This window comes from Chiloscyllium plagiosum, unplaced genomic scaffold (assembly GCF_037043375.1).
Source record: "Chiloscyllium plagiosum isolate Xiang-an unplaced genomic scaffold, Cpla_swu_hap1 HiC_scaffold_38, whole genome shotgun sequence".
Classification (NCBI taxonomy): domain Eukaryota; kingdom Metazoa; phylum Chordata; class Chondrichthyes; order Orectolobiformes; family Hemiscylliidae; genus Chiloscyllium; species Chiloscyllium plagiosum.
In genome coordinates, this window is record NW_028270176.1 from 14,114,058 (window position 1) to 14,123,892 (window position 9,835).

Here is a 9,835-nt window from a genome sequence, read left to right on the forward strand (position 1 = left end):
ACTCACCGTCTGATTTGAATTTTCCATCTTGTTCTGAATAAAAAAGAAACTCCATTACCTCCTGATCTAGATCGTTGTTAAAAATAATCTTTAAATTCCTTATTAAATATTGTGCGCCAGATTTTGTATAGTTATTTGACTGTAACTAACGTGGAAATCTCTATCATAATGTGAAGTTGGTCTCCAATTTAAAGTCATGGAAGTGCATTTCAAACTGGATTTAAGCATTATACATTTCCAGTACACAATTCTGATATTATAATACCGTTCACCATGAATGACTTAAAGTTCTCAATTTTGGCTTCCTTCTGATCCAAAAGTTCAACAATGACCAGTTGTACCTTTCTCACAAAACTAAACCTGCGTCTCTGGACACATGTAGCTATGGCAGTTTTGTCTTAGTTTAGGTGTTTTTCATCTATCAACATGTTTCTGCATACAAAGTGGTCAAGCGTTTTCTACATTTCAGTTCTGATGTTACTCATCGAACTGGAGAGTGAACACTTTTTTTTTTATCAGAAATGATTTGTTGAGTATTACTGCCAACCTCCAAATCCAATTCCTATTCTAGTTTCAAATGTATTTTCAATTATTATAATGATTTACAAACACAATACATTGTTTTCTCCAATATTCATATGCCATCTACAGGAAAATACTTAATAATAATATTTGCTACAATGTGATTTCTGTAGAAAATTAAACATTGTGCTTTTGCCCACCTCTACATATATTTCTGACGACATGTTATGACACACCTTTACTTGGAGTGTTAATTCATCAGCAGAAGTACAAAGCATATACATTTTTGTCGAATGTGCACAAAATAATTGGCTTTATATCGATCATGCAGTCGGCACTACTTCTTAGAGCACAAAGATGTTTGTGAAATCTCATTCCCAAAGGTTACTAAATTAAGCCAAACAAATGCGTTTTTCTCCTTTTTTGGTGTATTTCATATTCCTCACGTAACTTTTATTTATATGGTGACAGGTTTTGTACAATCGTTGGCAAAAAAAAGATTACTCTGTAGCTTTTTCATAGCATTCCTTTGAGCAGAATTTCGCCAGTGTATTTTGGGCATTTCCTCGCTGAAGTCACAACTTAAACTATTGTTGGAAGTTATTGCATACCATCGTAGAGGATCTGGTTGTAATTCTGTGGCTTTGAAGAATATTATTATCGAATGTTTTCATGAAAGTATCTGTAATAATATACAATACATCATACATGCCTTAAACTGATGGTGAATTTAAGTATGCAGTTTGTGGACTGGGATTTAATACTACATTCAACTTTACACACATTTTTCCATATGCTTTGTATGTTTGCTGATGAGCTGGACAATAAAGGGACAAACAGAAAAATCAAAATCAAGAGCAATAGTTTTCAGTTTGCTTGCATCCATTTATGTGTAATCTAAGGCCTGAGATGATGCAGATGTAGCTTCATTTTTTTGTTGACTGTTCATAACGCTTAAATTGCATTCATGTTAGTAATCAGAGTGAGTCAACATTGACTGTATTCTATTAGCCATCGGCAATTGTTATCTGGAAGGAAAATGAACGCATCTGTGGGTACTTATATTTTAGGAGATAGATTTCTGTTCGAAAGGACACAAAATAATCTTCAGCGGAATGCACTTGAAATGCTTCTTATGCATATGAAATTGTGTATATAAACCAAGCTGTCAGGTAGTGTTACAAGAAACAGAAAATTCCAAACTGCACGGCTGTTTCTGACAAATGCTTGAAAGTCGCTTTTGAATCTGTAAAATACCATAAGACTGATTTTCTAAGTGCTGAATCTCTTACTCTACCTTCAAATGTTGGTTTTGTATACATTTTTCAACTTTGCTGAAACTATTTTACTCCAAATTACACATAGTTCAACGTCTATGTTCCTACATCCAGATTTGTTTTTCCTTTTTTTCACTCTCACCCATGCTCTTTATAAGCTCTGTCAGTTTGTTCACCTCTGAAATGAAAATAACGCAAAATGTTATAAGTCACGATCAGTCGGTTCCAATAAAATACAGATGGCAGAAGGAAAAAGAAGAAATAAAGCAAATCGATTTTTTAAAGAAAAGATGAAGATGCATTAAGTTGAAAAGAAAATGAGTAAACAAAGACGGGGTTAATGAAATAAAAGAAAAGTGAAACAATGTTAAAAAGAAAAGTTCTTCACTTCGACATTTTGCTATTCCTATCATGCATTTTGCATGTCTCTGACATTTCAAATAAACTTCAAGAGATTCATCAAAAAACATAGATGATAAAATGAACAGAAATTTGATTTGTTTAGTAGCTGCAAAGATTTAATAGCCGTATTGCTCATCCCCAAAAGCACAGAAGGCAGTTAAGGGACAGTCGCATAACTTGGTCCTGGAGTCACATGTAGGCCAGACCTGGTAAGGATGTCAATTTCCTACCTAAAACGGCATTACTGAAGCAGATGGCTTGGTCAAGCAATCGACAGTGGATTCATTATCATTGTTAGACTCTTAGTTTCAATTTTTTTTGTGGAATTCAAATCCCACCATCTGCAATGGTAGGATTCGAACGTGGTCCCCAGAAAATTTCCTGGTCTTGGGATTACCTGTCCAGCAGTCATTCCACTCGGGCATCCTCTCCAAACGGCATCTATAGGCGCATATTAGCGACAATGGGCAGTTTGTACGTACGTTGTTATGACTTTATTTTAACTTATATATAATACTCCTAGTCAAAGAGTTCGATATGCATCAAAATCGTGGAAAACAGGCAGACACGCTTTACAAAGAGAATCTGATGGGCTGCATCGGGAGCAAAATTGCATTCGTGAAGATTACAAATAGGCTGACAAATATCACTGAACGCAATTTTTTAGTAGTAAGATCACCAGATTCTCATTATAAATAAACTATGCAATTTGACTTGAAATCGGCAAAAAAGGATAACTCACACTACAGAAAAATACGTTTCAAGAATACTGTAACTGTGAAACACTGTTAGGCTTCTGCATGAGCTCCATTCAGAAGCAATATGATCCAGCACGTCTGCGGCTGGAGAGAATAATTTTAAATCCACAGAGCAATTTTAAATTAAAACATCTTCAGTGCAAAGTCAATTACCCACGATGCGACATCAGAGTCAACAAACGTTTGGCTTAGTATCAGAACTACAATTCTCTGCTTTGTGAATGTATCATGCAAAACCTAAACTTTCATGAAACAAATCACTTCTAAGAGTATTGAAAACCTATTATTCCTAGTATGCAGAATGTCTGAGTCGTATGTTATGATGAGTTATTGTGCATATTTACTCAGGTCAATGATTCTTGTCAAAAATCGTTGTGTCTTAACTGATTTCCTATTGTTTGTAATAAACCAAGTCCACACATTTGTTTTTATATTCTTAAGAAGCCTTGTTGAACTGTTCCTGATTATGAACAGTATACATTCTGTTACTTGTGTACATCTGCAATTTCAAAACTTGTTTGTCTTTATGAACAATACGAAATTTAATGATTTCACTTTAACCCTCTTAACTCTTTTAGATGTATCAAAAAATGTTTTTATTGCCTACTCAGTTCCATTCTCTCATTAAGTGTTCTCATATTACATTTCATCGGCATAATTACATCTTTCTGACTGACTATACAAGTAGTCCTTAAAGAAATTTCCAGTTGATTAGACATGTATATTAACTTTTCATATCTCAACTGTCTGGCCTTGTTTGCAAAGAGATTATTGGGCGGCACGGTGGGCGGCACGGTGGCACAGTGGTTAGCACTGCTGCCTCGCAGCGCCAGAGACCCGGGTTCAATTCCCGACTCAGGCGACTGACTGTGTGGAGTTTGCACGTTCTCCCCGTGTCTGCGTGGGTTTCCTCCGGGGGCTCCGGTTTCCTCCCACAGTCCAAAGATGTGCAAGTCAGGTGAATTGGCCATGCTAAATTGCCCGTAGTGTTAGGTAAAGGGGTAAATGTAGGGGTATGGGTGGGTTACGCTTCGGCGGGTCGGTGTGGACTTGTTGGGCCGAAGGGCCTGTTTCCACACTGTAAGTAATCTAATCTAATTATTGCTTTCAGTACAATATAGTTATTTTCTATTAAAACTGAAAATGTATTTTCAAATTCCTTCCCATTGTGATATTGTAACACTGCCTGTCTCTGATACTGAGTACAATGTGCACAATGTTCACCTTTTTGGTGTCATTTACAGTCATTACATATTACCATATAAGTTGCCACAATTGGAGCAAAAGCACTCCTTCGTTCATGCAGGTAGTTAATGTAGTTATTGATTTTATACACTGTGGGTATATTATTGTCGAGAATGTGGTGCTGGAAAAGCACAGCAGGTCAGGCAGCATTTGAGGCGCAGGAGAACCGACGTTTCGGTCATAAGACGTGCATCACTCATTCCTGATGAAGGGCTAATGCCTAAAACCTCGGGTGCAGCCTGATCAACTGTGCTTTTCCAGCACCACACTCTCAACTCTGATCTCTAGCATCTGCAATCCTCAAATTCTGCTAGTGTATTATGTTGTCCAATCTGATCAAGTATGGAGTGATAGAGAGTCAGACACTCCGATAGCCCTTTGGCCCAAAGTGGTCTATGCTGACCAAACTGCCCATCCAAGCTAAATCCATTTCCCTGCACTTTGCCCATATCTTTCCAAATACTTCGTATTCATAATTTAGACCACATGGCTTTCAGACGTTTATAATGTGCCCACTTCAAACACTTCTACTGTTAGCTAATTCCATCTGTGTATCATCCTCTGTGTAAAACATTGTTTTTCCTTCTAACCTTAAACTGCTGCCCCCTCGTTATCAGTTCTCCAAACCTGAGATAACGACGTAGAGCATTCACTCCATCCATACCTCTCTTATACACTACGATAAGATCTCCCCCTTTAGTCGCCTTAGCTTTAAAGAAAAACTCTGAGTTTGTCCAACATCTTCCTCTAACTCTGAACTTTGAGTCCTGCCAATGTCCATGTGAATTTATTCTGCACACTTTCCAATTTAATAACGCCCTTAAAGTCCACACAAGGTGACTCAACCAGATTACAATACTCCAACTGTGCCTCACCAATGTCCTGCAAAACTCCAACATAAATTTCCATTTTTTATATTCAATGCTCTGACTGATGAAGGTCAGTGTTCTAAAAGTTTACTTCAATACCCTATCTACTTTTGGCTCTGTTTTCAGAGAACCATGCACCTGAACACCAAGGTCCTCGTTTCCATTTTACTCCTGAAAACCCTATCTTTCACCATGAAACGGCTACCTTAATTAGACTTTGCAAGTGCAATTCCTTACCCTTATCTATATTAAACTACGTCTGTCATTTATCGACACACTTCCCCAGAGAATCAAGGCCCTACTGCAATTTCTAATAAACTTCCTCACTGTCAACAATACCACCTATTTAATTTCATCTGCAACTTACTAAACATGCGTTACATTCTTATCCAAAATATTGATGTAGTTTTACAGTAGTAATGAGTGCTGCAGCAACCCCTGAGTCACAGATTAGTCACAGGCCTTCAGTCTGACAATCATTCTTCCACTATTATCCAATGCTTCGTACCATCAAAAAAATGTGTATTCAGTTTGCCAGGATTCCATGCAATCCAACCTTCGAGAGAAGACTATCACGTGTATGTCGTGAACGCCATTCTTGATGAGTAATTGAAAGGCCTTATTTAAATGCATATAAGTTATGTCTACCGTTCTGCACTCGCCAACTTTCTTGGTCACTTTATCAATCAATTCGAATAAATTTATGAAGCATGATTTTCCATGCACAAACCAATGTTAACTTTTCGTGATCAAACTCTGTCTTTCTAAATGCGTGCAGATCTTATCCATCAGAATATTTCCAAGTAACTTACCTACAACATATGTTTTGCTTACTGATGTACAGTCACCATGTTTTAATTTGCAGCTCTTCTTGAATTAGGACAGTACATTCGCTAGCGTCTGTTCTTCCCAACATTACTTATGCTTAACGAAGATGGGAAATTTTCAGCCAGGGCCCTGCAAGTGTGGCTCACTTTTCCTGTGCAATGCAAGAGTCGTTTCAATTTAAGAACATCGTGACTTGTTTTATTGTTCGGAATTATAGATGTCATTTCACTTTAAATCCCATGATCACAGCCATCACCGCTCATTTTAAATTCCATAACCACACCTATTACAACTTTATTGCAGAAATTCACTCTTGCGTCGCCATCAGCCAAATTTCTCAGCTCAGTAATACAAAACCTTAATACTTTCCTTCTGAACGATACTTCAGGCCATGCATGCATTATCTTTCAACATTTCTCTTCTGACTGGTTAGTGCACACCTTTCCATTCATCTGTCCTTAATATCGGAAATCGACTATCATTTGAGTTGTAATCTTCGTGTGTAACATGCAACCTATGGGCTCTCAAAACTTCTGCTTTTACTCGAAGTTGATAGAAGTTATCCCCAATAAGTATTCATAAAGCACGGAAACAGACCCTTCGGTCCAACTCACCTGTGCTGATCAGACATTAAAATTTCATGTGGTCAAGTTGCCAGCAATTCATCCCTATCCCTTTAAAAGTTCCTATTGAAATGCCCTCTCGAATATAACTTAATTTGTTTAATTGTACCCGGTTTCAACACATACTCTGGCAGATATTTCCATTCGCAAATTGTTCTCTGCATGAGAAAGGTGAACTTCAGATCCTTGAAAGACATCTAGAATGGCGTTCTTAACATATAAATTTCAATTCATGAATAACAATTATGGTTACATACATGCATATTTCGCCATCGACGTCTACGTACTCAGATAAATGCACAGCATACGTAAAGTTTGGTCGATGGTCAGTTAAAATAATATTATGTTCAATGTTAAATCTTAGGATCTCCGTATTTGGATTCTTCTCTCTTGATCATATGATTATGACTAAAAACAGTTCTTCGAAATGGCCTACCACATTTGGCAGATATATCGTTAGCAGACTTCCCATTTCTATGCTAAACATCATCCATTTCTGATATGATCGATTGCTTTGAACGAACCATTGGACATAAATAATTTTGAAGCAAGTAGTCTTTCTTTGTGATAGATTGCTCTCTGCAGAACACAACGCCATTACTGAACGTCATCACCAGGAAATTGCAAGCATGTTTTGGGCATTATTTCACTATTATTATGCAAACATTTTATCTTTGAGTCCAAATGAAATAACAATATTTGTAGTGGAAGGGAGTGAACAAAAGATTAATCACGAGTACCACTGATGCAAACAGAGCAGTTCGGGATGCAGCTTAATGATTTGGAAGAGTGAGTCGAGGTTATATTTCACATCCATTAAGCTCACTTATCATTTTGCAGTACAAGTGACAGAGAGCATGCAAAGAGTTTTTTCAAGAATTTCAAATGGTGCTGATGTAATGCCAAATACTTGGCTGGGGGATTATTGTATGGACAATGTGAAGTTTCCCACGTTTTCAGAAGACAAGACAAACGCGCAGTATTGTACCAATTTTTGCAGATCTGCCAAGTGTCACACATAAAAAATACTTTGGTTGTTTTACAAGATCAACGATCACAACACTGCAGGTGGAGTAAGCAGTTAGAAAGGGAAATTCTGTTGCAAGATATTTTCGAGTGAGAAAAACAGTTGTCTTTGTTCTAGTGTACAAAATTTAGGCATGACACGAGATGATGGATGCTGAGGCATTTCGTGCTGATTTCGAGCATCAACCAGGAGCAGGCTGCAAGAGCGATCGTGCCCAATAGAAGTAATGACAAATGGCTGAATGCGTTCAAATGTTGTATTTTTGTTATAAAGCGTGAAAACGTAGCTTCTCTATTTTGACAGGCGCTGCATCCACTGTAAGTCAATAGGATGCTCGTTGTTTTCAGATTTCGATTTGACTATTTGCATTAAAATTGCTGCTGTCTGTCTGATTAATATCCTGGGTTGAATTGAGTGAAACGTTAGGTGGAATGGAAAACCTTTCGATGTTTTGCTGAGTCAAATTCTCTTTAGCAACATGTTTACAAATTGATAATATTATTAATAATGATGACGTTGATAATTGATACATCGGACCACAGGACCCTCTAAATACGTTAAGAATATTTCATGGTACCCTAATCGTTTCTGATTTTAAGGTTACCAGTGAAATGTTGCATTCCTAGTGCAATTTGTTTGGTCAAATTATTCGACCATAAGCAAAACACACTGCAGTCAAAGTCCAGACAAATTAAAACTAAAATAAAAGTATGAGCTTAATTTTAACTCAATCGATTTGTTTACAACTTCTATGCAGGAACACATTCAAATTAGCTGTTCCAATATAGTAACATACTTTATTCACACCCTTGGCAAAGACGCATTCAGTTATGCAGATTGTCTCATGTGTAATTCTAGCAGCAGGAAGTGAAACCCAGCTTTTGTTTGCAAGAGAGAGGAATGGGAACTTCAACATGCAGTATCAAGATCTCTGTAACTTCCGAAACCTCAAAAGTAAGTCGTGGTTTTGTGGACCTTGACAACATTCATCCATAATGCTTCTATGTATCATGTTTCGTTAAAAGTGCTCACAAGCTGTTTGTGTAATTGGCTTTGAGTAAACAGTTCTTTACCTCCGTCTCAAACATTTTGTCAGTTAAAAAAAAAGAAAGTACAATTCGTGAAGGCAGTGTCTGCAACATCCAACCCCCACAAGCAAAACTGAATATCAATAAACAATGATGATATTTTTTTAAAAAACATCTTCAAACTTAATCAATTAGCATACACATGGAGAACATAGAACATAGCGCAGTGCAACACGGAACAGGCAATTCGGCCCTCGATGTTGTACCATCCTTTTATCCTATCTTCGATTAAGTAAACCTGCATATCATCCATGTGACTCGCCAAGATTTAGTTAAATGACACTAACGTGTTTGAGGCTACTACAATTGCTGGCAGTGAATTCCTCGCAAGGACCACTCAATGTGTAAAGTACCTACATCTGGCATCTACCCTAAACTCTTCTCCAATCAGCTTAAATTTATGTCACCACATTGATAGCTATTTTAGCCCCGTTAGAAGATCTCTGGCTATCCACTCTATGTATGGCTTTCATTATCTTGCACGCCTCAATTATATCACGTCCCAACATCTTCACTTTATTGGGAACAGTCCTTACTCCCTCAAACTTTCTTCTTAAGACATGCAGTCTACTCCAGGCAGCATCCTGGTAAATCTCTGCTATACTCTCTCAAAACTTTCCACATTCTTCCGACAATGAGGTGACCAAAATTGAAAACAATATTCCAAGTGTCATCCAGCAGGCCTCTGTCGAACTGCAGCACAACCCCGCGGCTCTTAAACTCAACTCCTCTACTCATGACATCTAACACGCTATACGCCTTCTTAACAATCTTATGAACTTGGTTGGCAACCTACAGGGATCTATGGACATGGAACCCAAGATCCTACTGCTACTCCACACGGCCAAGAATCATGACATGATCCCTGTAATTTGCAGTGGAATTAGAACACTCAAAATGAATCGCTTCACACTTTTCCAGAAGGCATTCCATCTGCTACTTCCCAGCATAGCTGCGCATCCTGTTATTGTCTCCTTGAAACCTACAACAGCTCTCAACAATATCCACAACTCCAAGAATCTACGTTTGATCAGCAAACGTGCTAGCAACATTTCCTATTGCTCATTTAAGTAATTTATAAACATCACAAAGAGCAGAGGTCCCAGAACAGATTCCTGCGGAACTCCTCAGATCTCCGAGCTCCAGGCTGAATATATTTAATTTCATTTGACACTATGTCTTCCATGGGTCAACAA